Here is a 14955-nt window from a genome sequence, read left to right as displayed (position 1 = left end):
GGGCCTGCTCCCACTTGTTCCCAGGAAAAAGAAGTGGATTCCTAGGGTGAGTAGGCAGACCTCTTCGTAAACTACCGGGCCATAAAAGCTGCAAGAAGCCTATTTTTTCAAGAGCCCACCTGACCATTTTCAACTGGATTTGCCCTAAACCCTGCCTGTGGCTTCTGGGAGAGTGATTCTCAACCTCCAGCCTCCAAGGGGTGCTCAGAAGATCCTGAATCCTTGGCTGTTGTTAGATTGTACACCTCGGACCCAAAAACGTGTGCAACTATACACCTAGAAAGTTGGTCAGAACTTTTCTTCCAGAGATCCTGAGGAGACCGCGTCCTATTCCAAAGCTGCAGCTGGAGACATTTATTCGTTGCTTGGATTCAAAATGCTACTTTTCCCCGCTGAAAGGATTTCAACCTCTAAAAAAGTTTCTAAGTCCGAACACATAGGTACTTCCCAGAAGCTGATCTCGAACAACATCCAACCTCCATTGAAAGTTTCCTGTACAGGGATCCCAGACTTCGTCCGCTCAAAGCTTCCCACTGTCGACCATGCCATGTGTCCCACCAGATCAGAAGCTCCCACTGAGGACCCATGCTTCACCTGTATGCCATCGTCTAACCCTCCTTCAGACCCAATCTGCAGTCCAACCTGCCAATGGCCTGTCTTCAAGGACTTTTCTACAGAAAATCTTCTAAGTTCGAAAGTGAACTTTCCACCGGGACAGACCTGGTCCCTGTACCAGACAGGCAGTAGCTCGCAGTCAGCTTTCAAATTTGACTTGGCCCTAGACTAGTGCAACTAGAAAACCTCAGTTGGCACTTTGCACTTTTGGGTGCTATTCTGACTTGGAACTTCAAAAAATCATACATATAATTTTTGTATTTTTGGTGTCTATTTATTCCTTACAGTTTAATTGTAAAAATTGGATAGGTATTTGTATTGTGTTCCGTTTTCTACTTTTTAACTGTTTTGGTACTGATCAATGCTTTAAACATTTCTCCTCTGTTAAGCCTGACTGCTCTGTTCTGCAGTTAGCAAGGAGTGAGCTCAGGTTGAAACAATTGAGACCTAACTGTACCGGGTATGGAATTGTGACATTATTACTTGTTGAAGACTCGCATCTCCTACAGCAAAAAAATCCACTTTCTCACCTTGTGCGTTGGGGAAATGCAGTATTTCAAAGACAGGAACAACCCAGTCTCTTTATTTCAAGCAACATATTTACCTCTCAACAATTCCTTTCAATTCCTTAAGTCTGGTAAGCAAGTATTTGTGCAAGCTGTCACAGAAGCATTACATTTGCCATTCAGAACTGTGACAACTACTGTATGAAGTTCTGTGTCTATATTGGGACAGTTCTTTATGAGTTGAAAAGACCTATCTGTTTAGAGTGTGTAATGAGGTTAGCAGTCTAGTAGTTGGAGGGCGGAGCGAGCAGGGTGAAGGGAAGAGGAGGAGTCAGGATAGGAAGAGGCAGTTAGTGTAGGGACAAGGTAGAGACAAGAGGCAAAGAAATAAAGCTCCTGATAAACCACTAAAAGTGTCTGTGGTTCTTTGTAGCACGATGCTACAACTGGCGACGAGGGTGGGATGAACAAGCCCACACCATTCATGGAGCCCCGGAGTTGGTGAAGAACCGGACCTGCCTGAAGTGACTGATCACCTCGCAGCTTGATTCACGCTGGATGCGTGTAATCCGGATACCACCAGTGAGTACAAAAGTCGGGAGCCCACCCCGACCCTGCCTTGTGCCCCCGAGTAAAGAAAGAGGTGCCTCGGCGTTGGAGATGCTGTCTCCGAAAGCCTGCTAACAAGCGCTGTTGAGCGCGGTGAAAGGTGAGCTGGAAGCTCGTTGTTGCCGGCTAATCTCACGCCCGATGCGTGAGCTTTGGCATGCTCGGTGCGAAGAAAAGCTGGAAGCTGCAGAATAAGGCGGGAGCCCACCCCGACCTCACCTGATAGCTGTCGCCGTCGTGAATGAGCAGAGCCTGGAGGGTGCCACCCTTGAAGAGGCCCGCCGGTGAGTCCAGCATGGAAAAGACTGAATGAGCCCGGAGAAAAGCCTTGTGTGTGTGTGTGTGCAGTGGCGGCGGCCATCTTGGAGTCAGGCAGGCCTTCGAGACAGACCCCTTGATTTTCGGGGAGCGGCCATTTTGAAGTCAGGCACACAGTAACCGAAACAAGCACTGGCAAGAACAGACAAACAAGCATTGGCAAGAATAAATAAACAAGCATTGAACAGACAAACAAGCATTGGCAAGAATAAATAAACAAGCAGTGGCAAGAGGACAATAAACAAGCATTGGCGAGAGCAAGTAAGCAAGCATTGGCAAGTGCAAACGAACAAGCATTGGCAAGAATAAATAAACAAGCATTGGCAAGAAGAAAATAAACAAGCATTGACGAGAACAAGCAAGCATTGGCAAGTACAAACGAACAAGCACCGCTAAGAAGAAATAAACAAGCATTGGCAAGAATAAATAAACACGCAGTGACGAGAGCGAGTAAACAAGCATTGGCGAGAACCCACCAAGAAACCAGACCAATCGAGGGAGGGGAAAGAAGACAACGACGCAATGGCGACCTCACCACAACGGAAGCCCCTGGTTGCGGGAGGATCACACCTGCGAGCGCCGGAACGTCTGACCGTGACCACAGGAGGGAGCATGGGCCCCAAGTGGCAGGAATGGTTAGAAGAATTCGAAGACTATGTTGAGGGATCCAAGGTGACGGAAGACAAAGAGAAGTTAATTGCCCTCCGCAACCTCGCAGGCCGAGAAATAAGCAAGATAATAAAGGATCTTCCGCCTGCCGAAACAGGGACGTATAACAAAGTGTGTGAGGCGCTGAACAAAAAATTCCTTCACAAAAGAAACGTAGATTATGAGCGCCACACGTTCCATCAAGCACGCCAAGGAAAGGAGGAGGCGATGGATGCATTCATCACCAGGCTGCGACGGCTGTCGAGATACTGCGAGTTCGAAACGTTCTCGCCTGATGCTGCCATCAAATCGCAAATTATAACAGGTTGGCATTCAGAGACACTTCAGCGACGGTTATTGAGGAAACCCCATGAATTAGAAGAGATTGAAGAAATGACCCGCATATATGATCAAGCGGAGGAACACGCTGCCACCATTGAAACAGGTCACAACATCAGCCATGAGCAAGCGCACCGCGTGCAAGAACGCCCGAGTGGCAGAAGGAAATATTCGTCAGAAAACAACTGGAGGCATAGCATGTCGTCTCACCAACGGCGTCCGGAGGATGGGAGAAGGGAACTCAGGCGAAGAGATTGGAAGACAGAAAGGACGAAGCGATGTTACCGGTGTGGACGTGACTACCCCCATGTGGACACCTGTCCGGCCATGGGCCAACGGTGCAGGAAATGTGGGCGGTCCAATCACTTCGAGGCAATGTGTGGGGACTACCACCGACACAGGCGGAGTGAACCGACGAGGTCGTCCCGCTCAGACACTCGGAAACATCACGTACGAGCTGTTCAAGGAGAACTTGTGCGGTCCCCAGGCTCATCACATTCCAGCCGGGAATCATGCAGGTCACGTTGGGGACGCCGATCCCCATCTTGGGACTCGAGATCATCTTCCTCCAAAGACTCGACCTACACGGTGGAACACTTGAACCTGATTGCGGACCCTGCTCAACTGAAGAAGTATCCACGCCTAGATATTAGAGTGGGAAATCACGACACTAAATTCATATGGGATAGCGGAGCCTCGCTGAACTATATTCCAATTACAGAATATGAGAAAATGGTCCCGAAGCCCTCACTAACTTTTGCACCGGTCCGTGTTTTCACGTGGATGTCCAAAACACCACTCCTCTGTCTGGGTAAATTCCACAAAACTCTCACCTGTGATGACATCACCGTACCGGCAGTCATACACGTCATCAAAGGGCCGGAAGCCGACTGCCTACTTAGCCTCCCCACTGCGGAGCGTCTTCATCTGGTGGAAGTCTTATTCACAGTCAATGACAGTAAGAACTGTGCCAGCAAGTCTCCCAAATTACTTCCCAAACCGGGGAAGGCGGAGAACACGGCTGACTACATGTCCCGCCACCCTCTGCCGTCGTCAGGATCCAAACAATTGATTGATGGGAAGTACATGGACGCCATTCGGGAAGTCACCGCCAAAGACACCATCTTGAAAGATTGCCACCCCTGTCAGTCGACTAGCAAAAGCGATCCACCGGCACCACTACAAATGACCACCCTACCCAGTGGAGCCTGGCAAGAAGTTGCCATAGACTTCCATGGACCGCTGCAGTCCGGAACATATGTGGTTGCCATCATTGACGAATATTCACAATTTCCCATTGCACAAATAACATCGTCTACAAGTGTTTCCTGCACTCTCAAGGTGCTATATGAGATATTTGCAACATGGGGTGTTCCCAAGGAAGTCAAAACTGATAATGGGTCGCCCTTCAATGGTCACGAATTCAGTGCTTTCGCGAAATACATGGGCTTTGAGCACCGAACAGTTTCACCACTCTGGCCACAAGCGAATGGCCCCATGGAAAGGTTTATGACTACGCTCAAAACGACATTTCAGCAAGTCACTGCAGGGAGGGGAGAACTGCAAGCAGCTCTGAACGAAGCTCTCAGAGCCTACAGGACAACCCCCCACTCAACCACCGGACAATGTCCTGCGACACTCATGCTAGGGCGGGCAGTGGGAAATCGGTTCCTGAGAAGGGAAGGTGCTCTGCAAGCGGTATCACCAAATCACATGCACCAGGAAATAGCTGGGACTGACAAGCATGACAAGGATAGACTGAAATCGTATGCCGAGGCCAAGAGGAGGGCGAGGTCTCTATCCTTGCATGAATGTGATCATATCTGTGCGAGCCAGGAGCAGCAGGAAAAAATGAATCCCCAAGTCCGTGACGAGCCATTAGCAACTATTCAGCAGAAAGACACGATGCTGACGGCGGAATCCGAACGATGCAGAATCCCCAGGAACACATCCCACGTCAAGAGGTATCTGCGAGACACAAAAGGACCTGAGGTGAGTCTGACTGACACTTCAGCACCTGAAGAACCTGATCCTAGTGATACGGGGGGCAGAGGTCAGCAGAGTGAGTCCGTGCCAAGCGTGTCCACTGGGAACACATCGTTGCAGACACGTCGCAATATCCAGCCACCAAAGAGACTCATTGAAGAGATGGACTGAAGCACTGTTCGTGTGTTTGTTTTATCAAGAAGAGGGGAGATGTAATGAGGTTAGCAGTCTAGTAGTTGGAGGGCGGAGCGAGCAGGGTGAAGGGAAGAGGAGGAGTCAGGATAGGAAGAGGCAGTTAGTGTAGGGACAAGGTAGAGACAAGAGGCAAAGAAATAAAGCTCCTGATAAACCACTAAAAGTGTCTGTGGTTCTTTGTAGCACGATGCTACAGAGTGTAACCATACTTAGTTTCCTGCTGAGTAATTCTGCAGAATCAGAGAAGGCTACTGGCTTTTAGGACAGCAAGGGGTGGGAGCATGAACTGGGGCAGTTCCATTATGGTTCCATTGAGTTTAAGGCCATTTTTCTCATTCCCTCCTTGGTGATGGATAGACTTTTTAAGATGTGAGAAAAGTAGTCTTATGTTTTTTCAGGTTTTATGTTCAACAGATCCTAAAGTAGATCACGGGCATTCAGCAGATGAATGAAAGGTGAGGCTGAGGGTTAGGAGGTGGTCCATGTGATGGAGTATCTAGATTTGTTAAAGTATAGAGGAGTGGTTACTTGTGGGACATCACAGGGAAGGGGTAAAGAACTCAGGTCTCTGTTCACAAAGGGAACTTTGAAATAGATGATGATTTGTTCCTCATCATTACATCTATATTTGGTGCACATTTCTGTATTTTTAGGCATTTCAAATTCACACATACGTCATCCAACAGTAACCTGGTGTTCCTGGATCTCAACATCTACGCAGATGAAGGAAGATTGAAATCCAACACGCATTTTAAACCGACGGCAAAAAATTGCTTACTGCTATATGATAGCTTTCACCCCAGACATCTTTGGGATAATCTCCCTTATGGTCAGTTCCTCCGTTTACGGAGAAACTGTTCCGAACTTACAGACTTCAGGGCCCAGGAAAAGGATTTGGAGAGGAAATTGCTAGACAGGAATTACCCGGAATCAATTGTTAAAAAAGGACTCAAAAGAGCAAGGGACAACAATAGGGACTCTCTTTTAGAAGACCATATCCGACAAGAACAAGACACCAGACCCATTTGTGTCACAACCTACAACACTCATTCCAACCAAGTGTCCAGAATCATCAACAAGAATTGGAAGATCCTGAACTGTGGGGGCTTAAACTTACCTAAACTAAGCCTATGTTCTCCCATAAGAGAGGTAAAAATCTGAGGGACATTCTGGTCCATACCAGACCACGTTTATTACCTATCCGACACACTACAAGTAACATACTACCACCCATCAAAGGACATCATCCATGTGGTATGTGCAGTACATGCACTCTCACCAAAATAAGTATCCACATCACTTTTGCCAACGGCACTTCCTGGGAACAAAGAAAATCCACCAATTGCAACATCAAGAATGTTGTATACCTCATTACGTGCCCCTGTAAGATGGAATATGTGGGTATGACCACTAGGCAAGTGAAGATACGGATCGGCGAACATAAGAGCAACATTCGCTGCAAAAAGAGTACGACAAAAATGGCAACCCATTTCTTGACTATGAACCATTGGGTTGACGACCTCAGGTGGACAATCATAGAACAATTGAACACCGATTCTGGGCTTTTTGAAAAAGAGCAACGCTGGGTGTTCCGTCTGGGCACACACTTGACGGGCCTGAATGATGAGATACCATGGTCACAGCTAACCTAGTACCATCTCTTCCCCACATGTGTCAACTGACACATGTCGGACCTCTCTCTCTCCTTTTTTGTGCGATCTTTGGAAGCAGAAACTGTAATGATCTATTTTGCGGTGTTACACACACACCCCCCAGTAATACACCCCCTTTGGTGATTTCTTCACCAATCAATGTATAGCACTCCTGGGTTAGGTTCCTCTACTCACTCCATGTAACCAACCCGGTTTACAGACAGATCTTTAAGACTTAACATTGACTATTCCACTTGGGAATAACGAAATCCATTATCTATTACAGGAGGCTTCGTGTAACCCATCTGGGATTATGAGCGAATGTCCCCGTTTTTCACATTATCTTTCAGGACCTAGTCCTGGCTATTTCCTTTGAATCGCCCCTTATTTTTGTATTCATTTTTGTATTCATTTTGTGTATCAGGAGACTTTAGGATGGCTGCTCGCCACCCCCGTTCTTTACCATATGTTTGAACATACCCTCTGGCCAATATACTGCACAGTGGGGTGACACGTGTTTCATCTCCTGCGCGTGCACACGTCTTCAACTTAGGAAGTTAACGCTTGAGATCTCTCAGCGTACGATAAACTCTGCTTCGTATATCTTTTGATAGCGCAGTCTTCCATTTTTGCTCACAATTATTCCTCACTTCCAGAAGGAGTTGTTTTCCCCGTTCTAATCTTCCGTGTGATTCTACCCGGAAGTCACCACATTGACCCGGGTGCAACGAGTGCCTCCACATTTAGCAATTACTGGCGTAATTTAAAAGAGCGCATCCGGCAATGTCCCGCATATCAGCGGAACCGCAGGATGGACGGACATTGAGCTAGAAGCATCACAAGGGCATGTAAGTACGGCACAGCCGTTCGAGTATGCCGACACAGCCTTTCACATTACGAGCAGCGCTCTGGAGGTAACAGCTATATCTCCTTTTCAGTTTTCTTTTTCATTCAGCATTGAGGCTCCTTGATTTCTCAACCCGTTCTCAAGGTTCATAAGGCATAAACCTCACATACACATAAGTATGGATTCTTTTTATCACTGTGTCCATCACGATCATTAGAGAATAGTTCACGCAATTTATAGACTGTGTGTTTTTTGTTTTTTGTTGTCTGTCTGTAGTGTCATGTACTGTCTCTATTTTTTACAGGTCACTGCACCTTTGTCCTGCAATATTAGATTTATGGCTAACGATCACGTTTGGTCACATTTGTGGCGCACCTCTTATATTTGCAGGTACAATTTTTTTATTTCCTGGGACACTAAACACGTCCATTTTTTCTTCTTTCCTTTTTTCTTTTTCAGAATATACAAGTATACTATTAGGTATCGTATATTTATGCATTATTATGTGCATCTTCACTTATGTTTATAGTTATTTCATAAGTACACGGTTTCCACATAGGAGGGATCTTAGCCCTGTCCTGATGAAGATGTTTTTGCATCGAAACATGTTGACGTACTAGGAGTAACCACACATTAAGTAGGGAATCTCCGCACCACCTTTTTACCAGCACCAGCCCCCCTCGACATATTAAAGGTTTTTTGTCTTAAGGGGCCAGGTCCTTTTTAACTCACAGTTACATTTACCCCAGACCCTCCTTTTGCATCACACATAGCACTTTATCATCAGTGCTCCCGCGTAGTCGCAGGGCGTAGCACGCCCCGTCCCGCAGCGGGGCGGGAAGACCCCTATGATGAAGCATGACACCATGGGTCATTCTTGGTGTGTGAGGGGTATTTAAACAACTCAGTGTATGTCTAACCATTGTAGGACACGCACACTCCACCACCCTAGTGTTTTTCTGAACCCAGGTTTTTTTGTTTTCTTCAAGAGGTGGATCCTTATGTTTGGTAACTTATTCTGAGTGGAGGACGTATCCACCTCGAGTGCCCGTGCAGGGCTTTTCCTCTACACTCCCTAATCCTGTTATTATTAGCTATTTCAAAGAAACCACAAGGTGGTCACTAGAGTGCTTCAGAGGCATTTTATTTCTTTAGTAAAATTGAACCTTGTGCAGAGCGCTTAGATGGTACCCTACAGTGCATTTGTGGCCCATGGCTGGGGACCGTGTGGTTCTGACTCTCATGTAAGCTGCTGCAATCATGATGTTTGGTATTGTCATGACAGCATTCCATTAGATTTAGGGATCCCATCTCTTGTAAACGTCCTCTAGAAGCATTAGACTTTGGCATTTAAGTGTTCATTATGAGTGGCCCCAAACAATTCTCAGTTATTTACCTGCCTTGATTTATCTTTACAAGGGGTCCCACTAATTTCATGGTGGGGGGGGCGTGGTTGATAGATAGTACGGATTATGTATTTTTGTGAATAATATGTAGAAACATGACTTACCATGCCAGTATCTGTATGGTTTTCCCCAGATATTTCACAAGGAGACTTTGCCTACTTGCAGCAGGTGAAATCCCCAGATTAAATACCACAAAGTAGTGGTGTTCCCCCTATAGCACAAATAGTGGGCCCCTTGTAATAAGGGCCTGAGATGAACATCTTTACCTAGGTTAGGAAATGTGCAAATTAAAGCCATTAATCAAACATGCATTTTTTATAGCGTACAAACCTACAAATAATCACAGGCTAAGGATATCTACACATAGAAAGACGTGAATCATCATGCCTCACACAATACAGCCCCCAAAAGTGCATAGTGCTGTACAAAACCAAAATAGATTAACATACAGTACTATATTTTGCAAAGTTTATAATGTTACTGCATTTTAATCTGCATCTTAGCACCCTTGTTAAATATTCAAAATTAATTTAAATCTAGGAATTTGATACTTATCAAAGTAGTAGATTTGTGGTGCTGGGTTTCAGAATCTTCATTGGCTCTCTGTTAAGCAGCGTATTTAATTTAATGCTCTATGCCTGGTCCACAAAACCCTGTATGGAGGCGGTCCTTTTGCGTACCGCAATTTATTTCAATGGTACTGTCCAGGGCATCCACTACGGTCTGGCAATCAGGCCTTGGTTAAAATACCGAAATGGAGGAAGACCAGATGGGGTGGTAGATGCCTCTCATACTTGGCTCCCAAACTCTGGAATAGGCTGCCTTTGGATATTAGATCTCAACCAGTTCTTTCTAAATTCCGAGGCCTATTAAAAACCTGGCTCTTCCAGGTCTAGCAGTGGATCTTATATCTGTGGACTTACCCTTCTTTCCGTTTGTTTCTCCAGCACCAAGACGTCTCGGTAATCGAGCACTTTATAAAAACCCTACTTACTTACTTACTTAATATTCAGATTTCAAGAATTAGATATCTTATCATTTGTTATTCACTTAATGGTGTTAATTGGTTGTGAAGGTACTTAACTTTACCTCAATTTTATTTCTCTGACAAGAGGTGACTATTACATCAAAGATCAGACCATATTGCTGTTTGAAAGATAATATGTGGATTAAGAATTGCATTCCATAAGATTGCCCATCCAATTGCAAATGTTCTCATTCAACATCAGTGGAAGTTAAATGTGTTTTCAGTTACTTGGAACAGATATTATGACATCAATGGCCGTGTCATCAGATAGAATGTTACGTTGCACCAGAGACCCTGGGCCCGATTCACAGAACTAATTTAAGACAAAATCCTAAACTTACTACCATTTTGGTATTCACAGAAGGCACTTACTCATTTTGGTATTCACAGAAGGCCCTTACTCATTTCAGTATTCACAGAAGTTAGGAGTCCTAACTTTAGGACTCCTACATGCCTTCTGTGAATACAGAAAGTCTTAAAGTTAGGATTTATCTCAGTTTAGGAGTAGTAAAGTTAGGACTTCTAACTTTAGGACTCCTAAATGCCTTCTGTGAATACCGAAAGTCTTAAAGTTAGGATTTTTCTCAGTTTAGGAGTAGTGATTGAAAAGTGTCACTAACATTTCCAATTAGATTATTTGTGCATATAGATTCAATGCATCTGTCTTCCCAATGGGAAATATAACAAAAAGGGCTGGCTACTTTTTCTGGCTAAATTTGCAGGCAATAACATATTTAAACAATGATCTCCAGTGGTTGACCATGTGCACTTTACTTTCTAAATATTGCTAGGTCCAGCTGTCTGAGCTTACTCCAGGAGGCAGGTGTAAGTTTGGAAATCAAATACAGTATTACCGTAGTAAAACACAATATACACAAAGATCAGTCAGAGCTATATATTTTCCAAAAGATTATGATATGATCTGATTTACAGTTTAGTCAGTGGAATTTCCTTCCGCCTTTGTGGTAAAATTATCACCTACTTCAAGGTGGTGATGTCAAAGAGTGTTTTTCTAGGCAAGTGAGGGTTTCTCTGGTTGTTTGTCACTATATCAATTTTAACAAAGTTGATCTACATAAATATCCAATCGATTACAACTCAAGTCACTACCCCATCAAGATAAGTTGATATTTGCTATTCTTAAAACTGTTTTTACTGTAATAATATTAGCATATAATATTCCTACAGTTGTATTTTGCATCACCACAGGGACTCTGTAATGATATTTATTATTATTTATAAATTTTTGTATGGAATTGGTTATTATGTATTATTGTAACAATGCATTCTGCACACACAGCAGATTCAGCATGGGGAAAGCGCTTCTCCCATCCCTACAACTTATTCACAGTGAGTCATTGCTACAGTTTCTACACTATCCTGCTGATTGCATATCTCACACTTTCATCCAGAATCTTCCCATTCCTAGCCTTCATTGAAAAATTCCAACTTATATTGTTCTCACTATTCACCCCTGCTCTTATATCAATGTTTCCCTGGGGCTCAGCACCACCTAATGTCTGTTAGTCAGTTTCCATATTGCGGGAGTCACTTCCCCTCTAATGTTTGGATGTGTTTGCCTGACCATCACTAATCCTGTGTGGCATAACAACTTCTTATATCTAGGAGCTGATTGCTTCCCCTATATGCTCAGTAGTATAATCTTTGTGTTCCCTTCTAGTTGTAAATCTGTGAGTTCCTATGTTGTCCACCTACTCTCCCCCAGTACATTCCCACAAGGTAAGAAAAAAGGCTCCCACATTTCACAGGTATACGCCTGACTGTATATATCGCATTACCCTGAGTTTATAATATATACAATGGTATATTTTAAATTGCACAAGTCGGAATTCCGATTTGATTGCTACCACTTTACCACTTCCCACTCCTCTTCCTCAAGTTGGCCAATATCATCTTTTCATTTTTTCCTTACATGAACCATTGCCTCTGGTGAATTGTTTGTTAGTATTTTGTAAATTGCATTTTAATTCAGTAGATGAGGCAAGACCCTCATTTTGAGAGGGAGAATAGTTTAAATGTGTTGCAGCTGTTCTTTGCCTTTATTCATAGCAATCTCCCTACTGGAAATACTTTAAATATATATTGTGTCTTGTGTAGTATTAAGCACACCTAGCAAACATGATAGGAGTAATGTTCAATACAACACACAAAATAGCACATGCATCAGAGTCTGATCTAAAAAGTAACCTTTGAACCTATTATTGATTACTAGGATGGTCTCATTCCTTGAGGATTATACTCATTTAATAATCACGGTGAAAGCGGTCTTGAAGCCTGGGGTAGTACGGAGGGTCTTGTGGGAAGCACAATGGCCAGGGAGCGGACTTCATCCCCTCCATGCACCATCAACGTCTGCACTCAACATTTCATTTACACTCCTTGGTTAAAGCAGTGATGAGCGGTGGGTTTGCTGAAAAGGAGACTGCGTGTAGGTAGAGATGATGAGTGAACTGCAGGAATAAACAATCCCCTGCTTTTGCTACCCTATCTTTTAGAAATGTCAAATCTTCAGGTAAATTTAACTGGGGACTTGAAGAGTTAAAAATTGTTTGGGGAACTGTAGAAAGTAAAAGGGGCATGGTCTATGTAATTAAGTGTGCGGCTATAACGTGTAAACAATTTCTGTAAATTCCCATTGTGTACTCCTCAACTGATATTTTGGTGCCTCTGTGAGCTTTCTGTCATTACATCCAGATATATAACACAACAACTGACATACATCTCTGCCCTGGATAAGGAGAACTATGCATAACGTTGTTTCTTTTTTTACAGCTAACATTTTCCTTTTGCTTGCTAACTCAGAAAGTTATCTCCCACCATACTCCTAAATCCTGCATGAAAAATGTACTTTAGCTTACTCCAGCTTAATTCGTCTCCTTTCTTCAGAGTGACCCTCTTCTTACCTTTCATTATCTGTATAATTTCTATTTCTGAGAATAGACTTTCAGTCTCATGCCTGCATTTCTTATTGAAAATTCTGAATTATAGATCACAACCTCCACTGTTTAAAATCCTATCCCTGTAATCTAAAATTGCCTAACCTTCACCAGCATATCTATCACACCAACCATTCACCTGAAACCACATAGCCCCCACTAATGATTACACATACCTGGTATTAATATATCACAAAGTAACTGGAGAAAATGCATGCAATTTTTCTTGCGAGCACACAATTAATTGCAATAACCAACTATAACCACTAGATTAACCACTAACCTTTGTTTTTGAAGTCATGTCCTACTCGTTGTAAAGCACTTTAATGCCTCCTATGGGTTAGTAAGCACTATATAAATCTGAATACAATTACAGTTACAAAAAGCTACGAGCATGCTACTCTCACATAACAGCACCCAACTACATTAACTTTTGAGCACTAAATAAGTAAGAAGAAAACTGGACTAGTGTGAGTCATGGGGAAATTTGTGAGAAACACACAGTATAATGACCACACTCCCTAAGTACGGCACTGCCACAAGTACACAATGCTCCACCCCAACTGCCAGTTTCTTCTTTGCAGTACGTTAGGTTAGCCTGAGACTACGGGAACATTGAGAAGGAAAGGCTCTGCTACCAACATTCTCATCACCAACTGCCAGGATATGAACTTAAGTTCAACAAAGAGTTATGTGACCATATAGAGAAACCAGGCTGAAGGCCTAGTTCCTTTACATTGTCATTGAATTCTGAGGTCACTTGAAACATCCTTATAATGTATGGAAGAAGGTGCTTTAGTCCTTAAAATACATGGTCACAACATCATCCTTCTCACAAACCCCTTAAATCTTTGGTTTGTTGTCCATTCCTATGAAAGAGAGAGGGTGTTTGGAGATCTATAGATTAAAAGTAGGATCTTTACTGCAAATTTAAACACACCAAAATGAAGTTAGTTATTTGTTGCAGAAGTGAATCAGTTTAATATAAGGGAGGTTGCAAAATGCCGCTGCTCAGAATATGTAGAAACTTGAAGAGAAATGATTTCTTTCTGCGAAAGATCTATAGCCACAAAATATAAACAGGTTGCCATGAATATCTTCTTTCTGATAATTACTGATCATTTCGAAAAACATATCAGAAGAAGGAAAAGCCAGTTTGCATTTTCCTTGTTTAAATTGCAGATGTTATTGTGCTACATGATCTGCATTTCACCTTGGCTGCTGGCTGTGGCAGCAGGCATTATGATATCACAATTCCTCTATAATGAGTATTTACAGTTGAGCAGGTACACTGTTTCTGTATTAGGTGACTAGTGGCATTACAACTCAACTGAATTAAGGAACCAGACTTTATAAAGGGATTGGAGGCTGCCATGTATTAGAAATGAGTATTTCATGCTGATGGTACTTAGATTATATATTGTACTATGTGGAAATTTTCAAAGGACACTTGGTTCATTACCATCTTGTGTCATATGGACTATACACTTTTTTTTTGCTGTCCTAGTTCTTCTGTGTTAACATTGAGACTCTTCCCAAATTGCAAAGGAAAGGGGTAGGCAAGGACATTTCACAAGGACTTGCAATACTTCACAGCGTGGCAGTATTGAAATCCCTGTCAGTTAAGCAGATAGCAGAAAAAATACCAAAACAAACATTTGCAGAGCTAATGGGTCTATTCGTTGGGACCTGTTGGCTTTGTCAATGGTTTTAGGCATGCAGCACAGCATTCCTAATGCTGTACTATATTGTTAAAGAATTAAAAAAAATATATGTTTTGAAGCGGCCAGCCTGGTCAACCACACTACATGTGCACATGCAAAATGACACACCCACTTTCTTTGTCTTTT

The 14955-nt window shown here is 43.3% G+C and overlaps 1 protein-coding gene across 5 annotated transcripts in view; it reads left to right on the top strand.

Annotated features, from left to right (window-relative positions):
- The window catches only part of SVEP1 (sushi, von Willebrand factor type A, EGF and pentraxin domain containing 1), a 1063460-nt gene that overhangs the window by 990427 nt on the left and 58078 nt on the right, over positions 1-14955 (top strand). The gene's annotated exons all lie outside the window — the stretch shown is intronic.

Source organism: Triturus cristatus, chromosome 2_2 (genome assembly GCF_964204655.1).
Source record: "Triturus cristatus chromosome 2_2, aTriCri1.1, whole genome shotgun sequence".
Classification (NCBI taxonomy): Eukaryota; Metazoa; Chordata; class Amphibia; order Caudata; family Salamandridae; genus Triturus; species Triturus cristatus.
The sequence above is the reverse complement of the archived record's forward strand: the minus strand, read 5'-3'. Positions and strand labels throughout refer to the sequence as shown.